This window comes from Schistocerca cancellata, chromosome 4, assembly GCF_023864275.1.
Source record: "Schistocerca cancellata isolate TAMUIC-IGC-003103 chromosome 4, iqSchCanc2.1, whole genome shotgun sequence".
In the NCBI taxonomy this organism is placed as follows: Eukaryota; Metazoa; Arthropoda; class Insecta; order Orthoptera; family Acrididae; genus Schistocerca; species Schistocerca cancellata.
Genome location: NC_064629.1, coordinates 10,308,949 through 10,322,363, shown reverse-complemented (window position 1 = coordinate 10,322,363; position 13,415 = coordinate 10,308,949).

Sequence of the window (13,415 nt, the reverse complement as noted above, 5' to 3'; positions counted from 1 at the left end):
AGCAAGATGTACCAGACAGGCGAAATACCCTCAGACTTCAAGAAGAATATAATAATTCCAATCCCAAAGAAGGAAGGTGTTGACAGAATTGAAAATTACTGAACTATCAGTTTAATAAGTCACAGCTGCAAAATACTAATGGAAATTATTTACAGATGAATGGAAAAACTGGTAGAAGCCAACCTTGGGGAAGATCAGTTTGGATTCCGTAGAAATGTTGGAACACGTGAGGCAATACTGACGTTACGACTTATCTTAGAAGAAAGATTAAGGAAAGGCAAACCTACATTTTTAGCATTTGTTGACTTAGAGAAAGCTTTTGACAATGTTGACTGGAAAAATCTCTTTCAAATTCTGAAGGTGGCAGGGTTAAAATACAGGGAACGAAAGGCTATTTACAATTTGTACAGAAACCAGATGGCAGTTGTAAGAGTCGAGGGGCACGAAAGGGAAGCAGTGTTTGGGAAGGGAATGAGACAGGGTTGTAGTCTCTCCCCAATGTTATTCAATCTGTATATTGAGCAAGCAGTAAAGGAAACAAAAGAAAAATTCGGAGTAGGTATTAAAATCCATGGAGAAGAAATAAAAACTTTGAGGTTCGCCGATGACATTGTAATTCTGTCAGAGACAGCAAAGGACTGGGAAGAGCAGTTGAATGGAATGGACAGTGTCTTGAAAGAGGATTAAGATGAACATAAACAAAAACAAAATGAGGATAATGAAATGTAGTCTAATTAAGTTGGGTGATGCTGAGGGAATTAGATTAGGAAATGAGACACTTAAAGTAGTAAAGGAGTTTTGCTATTTGTGGAGCAAAATAACTGATGATGGTTGAAGTAGAGAGGATATAAAATGTAGACTGGCAATGGCAAGGAAAGCGTTTCTGAAAAAGAGAAATTTGTTAACATCGAGTATAGATTTAAGTGTCAGGAAGTTGTTTCTGAAAGTATTTGTATGGAGTGTAGCTATGTATGGAAGTGAAACATGGATGATAAATAGTTTAGACAAGAAGAGAATAGAAGCTTTCGAAATGTGATGCTACAGAAGAATGCTGAAGATTAGATGGGTTGATAACATAACTAATGATGAGGTATTGAATAGAATTGGGGAGGAGAGGAGTTTGTGGCTGAACTTTACTAGAAGAAGGGGCCGGTTGGTAGGACATGTTCTGAGGCATCAAGGGATCACAAATTTAGCATTGGAGGGCAGTGTGGAGGGTAAAAATTGATGAGGGAGACCAAGAGATGAATACACTAAGCAGATTCAGAAGGATGTAGGTTGCAGTAGGTACTGGGAGATGAAGGAGCTTGCACAGGATAGATTAGCATGGAGAGCTGCATCAAACCAGTCTCAGGACTGAAGACAACAACAACAACAACAACAAGATTCCATTTGAGAAGAATCATAATGGGGATTGGGGAGAGGGAGCAAAGGAAGGCTAGTCACCTTGATGGCTGCCTTAAAGACTTTTTGCTACTGGGAGATCCTGTTCCATGAGATCTACAGAGGTGTCAGTATTCTCATTGGCCCATTCTGAGGATTTGAGGACAGAACTGGTAGGTGATGCACGCCAGCAAAATTGAGCTTGGCTGGATGAGGGTATCATGTGACAAAACTGAGGTTGACCATGTGAAGGTATCATGTGGCAATACAGTGAAAGAGGATCTCCAAGTTGGGGAAGGTGAGGACCGTTTGTTTGATTTCTCTGAGCCTTTGCAGTTGGCAGATAAAGACTCAGGTGTTTGTTGGCTCGAGCAACAAACAAGTCTTCATAGGGGCATTCCTTCTGTCTTCTCTGGCTTTTCAGTTGTATATCAGGTCATTTTACTGCTTGAGTGAAGATTTGGTGGCTTGTTGCACAGCAGGAGTAGGAGTGGGAGTAGGAGTTGGGGATGATACTTTGATACTATGCAATTTTACAACTGTGGTGCTGAATTTGAGGTCACAAGTCTGCATGGCCATGTCCTTCAGGGAACGCAGAAAGAGTGGTAAAGTTAGCCCCAGGTGGTAAAACATATGGTTTTTGACTAACCAACAACTCACGAATGATGAGGTAAGGCACTATCCCTATTCACCCAGATCTCTTGCATGGCCTATTCATTGAGGTACATCAGACATTCTCAGAATGAGACTGCCTGGTCACCATTTCAACAGACACAACAGGGAAAAAGTAAAACTTTTACATCTCAGTCTACGTCTTGTAAAAGTAAACAGAATAAGGCTAAGATTCTTGGAATCTCCCAGATGCACCTCATTTGCTAATGGATCACATACTGGAGGAGGTAAGTCCTATGCTACCGTTAATCCATTTATTATTCAGCAATGTGTTGATGCAATTGCAGGCACTGTAAAATCCTGCTCTTGTTTGTGTGATGGCACTTTGCTTATGGAGACCAATTGTGATTTTCAAACCCAATAGCTAATTGCAGCTTCACTCCTAAAGTGCTATCCTACTCACTTCAAGGCCTGTTGAACACTGACTTTGTGACCTCATTCAACAGTCAAATTCCTGTTATTACCAATAGCTTCAAGTCATGTGCCTTGCACTCTGTCCAGGCCACTTCCTCTCCACCCGGTCACCTCCCTCAGTGCTACCCGCACCACACAGTGGGTACCATCACCCACATTTCCCCTCATGTGAAACTTCAGTCTCTTACTGCCAGCTGTATTCCCATTCCACTAGCCATGTTGGAGTCACTATTACACTTCTAGCAACATTACATGCCTCATCTGGCCAGCATACACCCACATCTGTTTATCTGTTTTGTATGCATTCATGTTGCCTGAAGTCACACTCTGGACATGACATTCCTATGCTTGATGCATTCCCTCATGTCCTCAGTATGGTGGTATTAATTATAACAAAGCAATGTCTGACCATGTCATTGAAGTAATACTGGGGTGGAGTGGGGCTGCCAACGGGGGTGGGGCGTGCCAGTGTTGGCGAGGGGGGGGGGGGGGGCGGCAAATGGGGGTGGGGCTGAAGGGAGAAGTAGTGCATGGGTGAGGAGAGAAGAGCACTGTCTGGTGGAGTGTGCAGGTACCAGGCACAGTGTTGGGAGCTTTCAGCTTGTGGGGCAGGGAGGGAGGGGGCAGAAATGAACAAGAATGGAGTGGAGCAGGGAAGTGGAAAGACAGCAGGTGCACTGACAGACAGTAGCACATGAGAGGATGGGAGATAATAGCGAGGAAATAATATGATAGAGGAAATGGAAACTGTTGGATGGAAGGTTTGAGTACAGTTGATTATCACAGATTGAGGCCACAAACTTTCAGGAGCTGATAGCCTTTGGAGAGCCATCTACGACTTAACCACTCCATCGGGTGTGCAGGATTTATGGTACTCATGAAATACCCTCAGACTTCAAGAAAAATGCAATACTTTCAATCCCAAAGAAAGCAGGTGTTGACAGTTTAATAAATCATGATTACTAAATACTAAACAAACAATTTGTGAAATAATGGAAAACTTGGTAGAAGCCATCCATGGACCACATCAGTTTGGATTCCAGATGAATACACCGACATGCAAGGCTATACTGACCCTACAACTTCTCTTAAGAGAGAGGTCAATGAAATACACACCTACATTTACAGCATTTGTAGAGTTGGAAAAAGTTTTTTTTTACAATGTTGACTGGAATACTCTGAAATTCTGAAGGTAGTAGGGGGTAAAACACAAGGAGAAAAAAGATTATTTAAAATCTGTGCAGAAACAAAATGGCAGTTACAAAATTCAAGAGAAGGAATCAATGGTTGAGCAGGGAGTGAGACAGGTTCTACATTTATATCCACATCAACAAACATACTCCATAAGCCACCATACTGTGCATGGAAGAGTGTATCCTGTGTCACTATTAGTTGTTTCGATTCCTGTTCCACTCACAGACAGTTAGAGGGTGGGGGAGGGGGGGGGGGAGAATTATTCTACTCTTTATATGCCTTCATACGATGCCTAGTTTCTCATATGCTATCTTCGTGGTCCTTCCCTCCAGGGATTCTCATTTGGGTTACTGAACCATGTCTGTAACACATACACTTGCATGTGTGAGTCTATTGGTATGATATCTAGCAGCCTGCCTCTAAACTTCTTTGATGTTACTTCCTATAGTTTGACCTGGTGCAGATCCTGAACACTAGCAGCACTTTATAACCAGTCACATTAGCACCCTACATGCTGTATCTTTGCGTTGCCAGGTGCTGTATGCTTTGCCAGAACATCATACCTGTCCTGCAGGAGAGACATACTGAAATCAACAGTTTTAATACAAGATGTGGCCCCACTTCACATGCCTCATGAAGGTCATCTGCTTCTACAAAACGCATTGAAATGATCAAATTATCACCAATTGTTTCCAAATGCTTTATCAGCATGATCAGCTGCTCTCACTCCCTGTGATTATGGTTGTGGGATTACCTGAAGGACAGGGTTTACACATGTGCTGATATGAAGCACAGCACATTGAGACAGGTAGCCAGCATACCTAAGAACATGCTTTGTTCTGCTGTGCAGAATACAATCCTGTGCTTTCAGACTCTTCTGGACACTGAAGGGTGCCATACGGAGCCCCCTTTCATAGCAGTAGTGGTGCTGATCTGTAATGGTAGGATGTACCATAGCAGCACATGAAATCTGTTTCAGTTGAATTGATTCTACATTATCTCTCTTCCCCATGTGCTTGATATGAATACTGCCTAGTTTGGTACTCTTACATTAACTAGTTTCCATGTTATAGTGTGTTAAATAGGAAATATTTAATTATATCCACCTTTAATAATTTTACAATGCCAAGAAAGCCTAAAATGCATCCCTCATTAAAATCCACACACACACACACACACACACACACACACACACACACACACACACACACACACACACACACACACACACTTTTTAATAATGGAAGTTGCCACACCACTATGGAAACTACAGCAGGAAAAATACAGAAGTCACTAAAGGTCTGTTGCAATCTACAAAAATTGTGCCCCAGTGGTGGGTTTAAAAAGCAGAAAAAACTGCCCGTAAGTGGCATGTCATTTACTAGGAGCAGCTATTCCTGTCAAGTTTGAAATAAAATGTCACTGTTAAGGCATGATACACATTCAAGTTTCTGCTGGTTAGGTATTTTTGGAGTCATTGTTCATATGCTGTACTACAGGGCTGTAAATGGTCAGCATACTGTGGACACATTAGAGGGGACAGACTCCTTTTAACTACTTTGATTTACAGAAAACTATTTGGTTATCACTTCTCTTTATCATCTATCAAATATATTTCATAACTATGTATTGATTACTGGACTGTCCGCCCCAGTAGCTGAGTGGTCAGCGTGACGGATTGCCGTCCTCTGGGCCCGGGTTCGATTCCCGGCTGGGTCGGAGATTTTCTCCGCTCAGGGACTGGGTGTTGTGTTGTGTTCATCATCATTTCATCCCCATCCGGCGTGCAGGTCGCCCAATGTGGTGCCGAATGTAATAAGACCTGCGCCAAGGCGGCCGGACCTGCCCCGCGAGGGGCCTCCCGGCCAATGACGCCAAACGCTCATCATCATCATCATCATTACTGGACTTGCTCAAATCTGTTTTCAGATTTGTCTTAATCCTTCACATCCAATGAAGCAAAGGTATACTACTTGTTTATGTACAACTAGCCACTACTCGAGTCAAATCATTGATTTGCATGGAAAATACATTACACAGAAGTGCTCAGCCCGAGTTCTTTTTGAAGACTGATGACTTTGAACAATAATTTACAGTGCCTTTCAATGACATTTAAGTAGTGCATAGGGTTAGCTGTAATTTTATCATGTGTTTCATTTATGAGTGCACTAAAGGTTGTGTTCTAAGCCACAATAGATTCTCATTTTTGGGGATGTTTAATTTCATCCTCATCAATCATATGTATAGATCTTTGTGTGGTTCTAAACTGGACAAAGTTTATTACTTTTAATCATATATCTCATCACCTTCTTTACAACAATTGTATATCAGCTGCAAGCTGACTACATTATGGTTCCAGCACTATGTCTCCCCCCAAACAGTTTGCCTACCCTCAGCCCAGAGGCATCTCTCCACCAGTAAGTACTTATAAATACTTCAAGGGCATCTTATGTTGTGGACATGATACAGTACAAACAGTTTGTTGATATGGTAGTAGATACAGGTGTGCCCTGGTTGCACCAGTCAGGTTTCTGAGTAGCACAGGCTTCAGGAAACTGGTGGCACTGCGACTGCGGAAGCACGTTCCTTCTGCATGTGACTCTGTAATGTACATACTTCCACCTGATGGATACTTAAGGTGAAGTGGAAGCTCCTGTGACAGCATTCAATTGTTTCCTCAGTTCCAGCCCATGAAAAGGCTATGCCTCATACCCATCAATCTCAACTGCCTGGAACCAGCCCAGATGCTCCATTTTACACTGCATCACCACCACACTACTTCACAGTAAACCACACAGTGTGCTCCAGCATCCCTGCCCCAACCCATGGACACCTCACTTAATAGTGACTCAGGGTGAGGCTTCCCTCAGAATTCATATTACTTCAAGTGATCATGAATGATCTTTCACTGGCTATCCAAACAAAATTTCATTGTGAAATTGTGCCATGAACAAATCATTCTTAAATTAAACCTGGAAATTCTCATTCACTACCACATCTATTACCAACAACCAGTCTTAGTGATTATCCAATGTAATAAGCTTTTCACAAAAAATAAGATTGAGTAAAATATAACATAAAAGTTACTTGCTGGTTCATTTAGGAACTATACCATTCAAGTGCATCTAACCTAGCTAAATTTTTACATTATTTTTTGCTATGAAATGATATATGTTGACAAATTGTTAATTATATACCATTATATCTGTACAGTGAATTCAACACATTTTGCAAAAACAGCATCCAGAAGCAGTATGTATTGGTGAAATGTTTTTGCTGCAGTGGTTTCTTTTTGTTACTGATTATAGATTTTTACCCTGATTTGCCATTTTCTAATGTAGGTCTTAAGAGAAACAAGAAGTAATACTGATCATGCTCACTCCTTTCCCTATCCCAAAAATATTATCACATGGCTGTTGATAAAGGAAGACTGCTGCTACAAGAGTGTGTTCTTCAGTAATCAAAGGACTACTGAGTTAGCTTCCAAAATGGAGAGTGCCTCATATGTATGCACTATACTAATAGGCAAAGATATTACACACAAAGAAGGTAGATTTGAAAAGCTCCAGATGCAAGATATCCAATGCGTACCTTAACACTCGCATACACACCATCAGGTCTCCTTGTTCTGTTCCAGTGATGAACAAATGATAGTTTCCCTTTGTAGTCAAGTACTGGCAGTTATTGTAAAATCTAATATATTGCCAAACACTGTAAAATCACACCTGTATTTTTATTATCAGTTTAGATGTAAACAGACAAATGGGTACAGTGGAATTCCATATCAACAGACTCTTCTCCTTGCTGTAAGTAAGTGTTAGAAAAGTCACAATATTCCAGAAAATTAGAAATATTTTTCCTTTTTTTCCCATTTTTTGACCTGAATATCCATAACTAATTATTCAAACATATTCATTTTGGTGTGCGAATTACTTTTTTAATAGGTAGCATTGTATTCAACATGGAACCCCAACATAGTGTGAGGCTTCTTTTGAAGAGAGATTAAGATTGTGATCAACTCAATTTTATTTTTGTCCACACAGTGTCACAGTTATTTGTGATCTTTTTGAACATTGAAGCTAATCAGCAAAATGGGCTGGAGGTAAGAAGAAAAACAGCAAGCATTTCTAAATACACAACTGTATCTAAGTGGAAAAATAAATTTAAAAAAATAATAAATTAAGAATGGTCATTATCAGATGTAGCATCCTTAACTATACCTGATTCCTTCCAAATGGAGTTGTCTCTCTATTAGTACTGGGTACCAATCCTGGAGGAGGATTTCGTATCCCTGAAACAAATTGGTTCTATACAAGTTATATGAAAAAAATAAGAAAACTTACAAAAATTACTTAATATTATACTATGCCACATTCAAAGCAATTTGACAATCATTGCATCACTTTAAAAGTTTACCAACACCTGACAATGTTTATGCAGTACATCACAGATAACTCACCCGTGAAAAGACAATGTCTATTAATTTTGTTTCTCTACTCATTACCATAAAATTTGAGGGTCCTAACACATTCCCTTCATGCAAGCCAGAACTTATTTCCTTAAAAATGGTTCAGATGGCTCTGACCACTATGAGACTTAACATCTGAGGTCATCAGTCCCCTAGACATGGAACTACTTAAACCTAACTATTGTGAATTGTGATTTATTAGTCTCTTAACATACATTTACAAATCATGTGATTATGGTACAGGAAACATGTCAAAAATTACAAACTAGAATCTAATATTAATTTTTAAAACTATATTTAGTCTGTGTAGCAGTATCTATGTTTTCTTATTTTCCAGCTTAGGTAAATATCTTTCTCGATAATGGACAATTTTTTTTCCCACTATATAATGCTAATTTGTGGTTGGATTCTCCTCAAATCATCAGTTCATCTTCCATGAATTCCTCTAATGAGTAATATCATTTGTATAAAAGAATTTCATGTAACTTCTTTTTTAGTATTCCTAGTTCCATGTTTGGAATGTTTTTGCCTGTAAGTTTGTTGTAGACTTTCATGCCCTTATATCATGGGGTCTGAGCATACAATTTCAATCTATGGGCAGGAAGCATAAAATATCTTTATTCCTTGTACTGTATGGATGATCAAATTGGTTTTTACTTAACAATTCCAGTTTGTTGTGTAAAAATATCATTAGCTCGTATATGTATAGGGAGGGGACAGTCAAAATTTTTACTTTCTGTAATAATGGATGACATGACATGTTCCTCTTTGCTGTGCAGTGCAAATATTTCTGATAATTTTCTTCTGGAGCTTCAGTACATGAGATATATTATTGTATCTCCCCCAGAAAATAATGCCATATCTTATCACTGATTCAAAGTAACTTAGATATGATACTTTGTGAGTGGACATATTAGTAGCACTTGATAATACCTGAATGGCACATGCAAAGCTACCCAGTTTGCTGCACAGGTACTCCATGTGTGTGTTCCAGTTTAAATTCTTATTGAGGTGTAGACATAGAAATTTGGTGGAATGGACTTCTGTTAATTCTTCACTTTTCTGATTTTTACTGATTTCCTGGTATTTTAACTGTTTGGTTCTGAATTGAATCAAGTTTGTTTTTCATATGTTAAGCTTCAGACCATTTAAGTGGAACCATGACTCTAGCCTGTCTAATGTACCAGTGACTATCAGGGATTGTTTCTGTTTCTTCACTTTCTATCAAGACAGATGTGTCATCAGCAAACAGAATGGATGGTGAATTTATGTTTAATGGTAAGTCGTTGACATACAATAGAAAGAGAATTGGACCGAGGATTGAACCTTGCAAGACACCCTGTGTTATTGTTTTCCACTCTGAATGGTAGTTTACACCATATGAAGAGATGATTGTTCTTTGTTTTCTATTAGATAAGTAAGAAGTAAGCCATTGAAGTACTGCACCCTTACTCCCATATTTTTCTAGTTTGTGGATTAGCAAGGAGTGATTTACGGAACCAAATGCCTTTCGTAGGTCACAGAAAATTCTGGCTACCTTACTGTTTTTGTCTAGAGCTGTGCTAATTTTTTTCTATTAAATTATTTATGACATCTGTTGTATTTTTCCCTTGTGGGAAGCCAAACTGATTGCACAGAATAATCCCCTGTGATACAATAAAGTTTTGGATTTGGATAGCAGCTACTTACATCACACACATCCATGCCTGAGGCAGGATTCAAACCTGCGACCATAGCAGCAGCATAGTTCCAGACTGAAGCACCTAGAACCACTTGGCTGCAATGGCCAGAACTTATTTCCTTATCTACTGCCTTTTTTGCATTGGGGCACAAAAATGACTGAGATCATAAACACCCATGTCACAACTTTCATACACCAATATGTAAAATAAGTTAAAAGTGACTATATGCTAAGTCCAATCAATGGAAGGAAAGACCTAAAAAGAAGGACTTCCCATTTGAGAAAGGTCCATAAAATACACAGTAGAGAAATCAGAGGTCCCTAACCCAAAATTTAATGTCCTTTGCAGTATTGCTGTGACTGAAGCAGTAAAACTTTATCAACAGCCTTTGAATTGTTTACTAAAATGACAAATATCACAGATGACAAATGTGCACTGAAATGTAAGCTCTTCAAAAAATGGCATTGGGTCAAGAAATGTCAAACCATCAAAGGTTGATGACAATAAACATGAAGTGGTAGGGGATCACTAATTAAATGGTGATGGCTAAAGAGACAGTGCCCAATATGCAAGCTAGTTAAAATTATGTCTTTGAGACCAGAGGGCCGAAAGGAGGTCACAAAAACTATTTGGAGCTATTTAATTTCCTGGAGCTTGTTTCCCATGAAGCAAAGACCAGAAGTGATGCCCAAGTGACACCACTTGCCAACAGACAGCAACACAGAGATCACTGAAAGGAATGGCGGATCTAGGAGGATGCAGCCATTGCATCAACATCAGCAAGCTCATCTCTCATCCAACGGTCATGACCGGGGTCTCTCATGCAAATCACAGTGCATCCCTCAACAGTGAGCAAGTTTAAGCTTTAACGGACTCATTGCACTAAGGCATGGACCATGTGCAGCACAATGAGGCTCTGAATGGTACTGAGAGAATTGGAGCTTATGATACAATTAAAAAACCTGTGTCACCAGGTGTAGTAAGTGGCCTAATAGAGGGTAAAGAGCCCTGCAGTAAAAATTGAGCAGTGTGATGGAAGCTGACCGAAAATGGTCAGTGCCAATGACTAAGCACACCCAACACCATGATCATTCTTAAACCCATCAGTGTACAAGAAGGTACTATTGGTAAATTGCATGCTGAGATTGAGTAATTTGCAGCAGTACACTGATTCCAGACTAGTGTCCTTGGTAAGCAAATTAATTCTGAGATATACATGGGCTGCCACATGAAGACAAGGTGGTGAGGGCTTCACACCCATTGGGAAAACTACAGGTAGCAAGAAGTTAAGCTGCCAGAACAGTAGACAAAAGCAAACTCCAAGATATAACAGTGATGAAGGCCACACCCCATACTGGTGGTTGAGGTATCATCAAAAAAGGTAACAGGATGTGTGGCAGGGCATGGCAGACAAACAGTATGAGTATCCCCCGAGGCACACATTATGCCTGTAAGACAGTGGTTGTACACCAGCTTCTGCAAAGAGACTCTCAACTGAGCTCAGGTAAAGGTTGCCATTGGCCATGGTGGACTGTTTAATGATCATCTAAGATGGAGGGATATGTAGATAAATAAATTAAACACCCAAAGCCTAGTTGTAAACAGATAAGGGATGAGTATAAATGGGGGAGGGTTGTCAGATACACTCCCCTGGAAATACCACTTATGACACATATGACAATGGGGGACCAGGTACAGCAGGTGGCCAGGTAAGACATGTGGGAAGACCAAGAAAGTTTCCTAACAAGCACAAATCTAAGGAATTTCATAGTTTTAGTGAACCAATGAGCAACAGCTCCAAGATGCAAAGATGTTGCAAGAAGCTTGTATTAACAGAAATTGATACAAATGGTTTTATGAGTGGAAAAGCAGAAGCCATTGTCGATGCTCCATGAGTGGACACAATTCAGACATTGGTGTAGAAGTCACTCAAGGAGACAAATCCATGAAGAACTGTAATAGACCATGAAGTTGTTGATGAAAAGGAAGTCAGAGCTGCCTGTGGGAGGGAAGGGGTGGTAACAGGCCACAGTGTAGGATTAATGACTATAGTAAAGAGAATGACACTCAGGCTGGAGCCTTGAAGCACCCCTTCTCCTGGATAATGATGTCAAATAAGGCTGAACACACATGTACCTTGGAAACCTGATCTTTTCAAAGTTTCTGAAGGAAATGGAGCAGGCAGCATGGGAAATCCTACATGTATAGATTACAGAGAGTACCAGTCCAGCAGGTGTTATAGGCTTCCTCCAAGTCAGAAAAAATTACCATAGCCTTTTATTTCCACAGAAAGTTATTCACAACATGGGATGACAAAATGACAAGATGGTCAACAGTAGAGCAGCGTGCATGAAATCCACGCTGTGTAGTGGTTAGTAGATTGCAAGACTCCAGGCACAATACCAGCTGGCCATGAACTGTAGGTTCCATCACCTTGCAGACAAAGCTAGATAGAGAAATGGGGCCAGTAGCTAGAAGGAAGGTGTTTGTTCTTACTGGACTTATGTATGGGTGTAACAATGGCTTAACTCCAGTGTCTGGTAAAAATGCCATCTGTTCAAAAGTGAGGGTACATATGAGGGAGATCATGATTTCCTGCAAAAGAGAGGTACTGCAACACCTGACTGCTTTTCTATTTTTTTTTTTTATATGTTTTCACGGCGCTAAACAGCTATGGTCATAAGCGCCCATTCTGTGGCTCAGTAATGTGAAAAACAGCAAATTTAAATCAGCAGCAATGGGGGTAAAACTCAAGAAGGGAAACTAAAAGCTTAAGGAAATCATAGCAAGGTGCCATTGAAGGGGGTGGTTTTCCCTGAAAAGAGCTACAAATGACAGATCTCATCTCACTAACATGTATAAACTCAAGGACACCATCACATGAGAACGCATCATCTTCTAAAGGGGAAGATGTATCATGCAACAGCTGTAAACAGGCTCATAATACATTAAAATAGAGGCACTGAAGTGAAAGGTGTCTCACCGTCCATGACAGAGCAGTTGGGACAAATCAGTGGAGGATCACCACTTAAAATATGTCGATGGCTAAAAAGACAGTGCCTAATCCAGAGTCTAGTTAAAATTCCCTTCCATTGAGGGAGGTAGAGATTAAAGCACTGGGAAGAGGTTTTATGTCCCATAATTTATTATCCTGAAGTGCAGACAAATGTGTGTGCCATAAAAGAGCAACACAACAACATAAAATGCTGTGTAGATCAGCAAAGTAAGACATGCAAACAGCAGGCCAAGGAAGAGGGACAGCAGCCTTTGCTGCTACGACAGATGCCTCATTTCCACGTATACCAACATGACCTACAGATGCCCCCCCAAGTGGAGCATGTGGAGGCAGTCCTGAATGTGGTGGACTAGAGGGTGCACGGGATAGATAGCTTGGAGCTTGAGAAGAGAGCTGAGCGAATCTGAGCATATAATATACTGCATCCACTGATGGTGATGGATGTATTGGACAGCCTGGTGAACAGCAGAAACCTCTGCAGTAAAAACCAAACACTGGTTGGGAAGCTGAAATCTAATAGGGGTGCCGTCAACAATATAGGCAGTCCCAACACCAAAGGTGGTCTGAGAGCCATCAGTGTAAATAA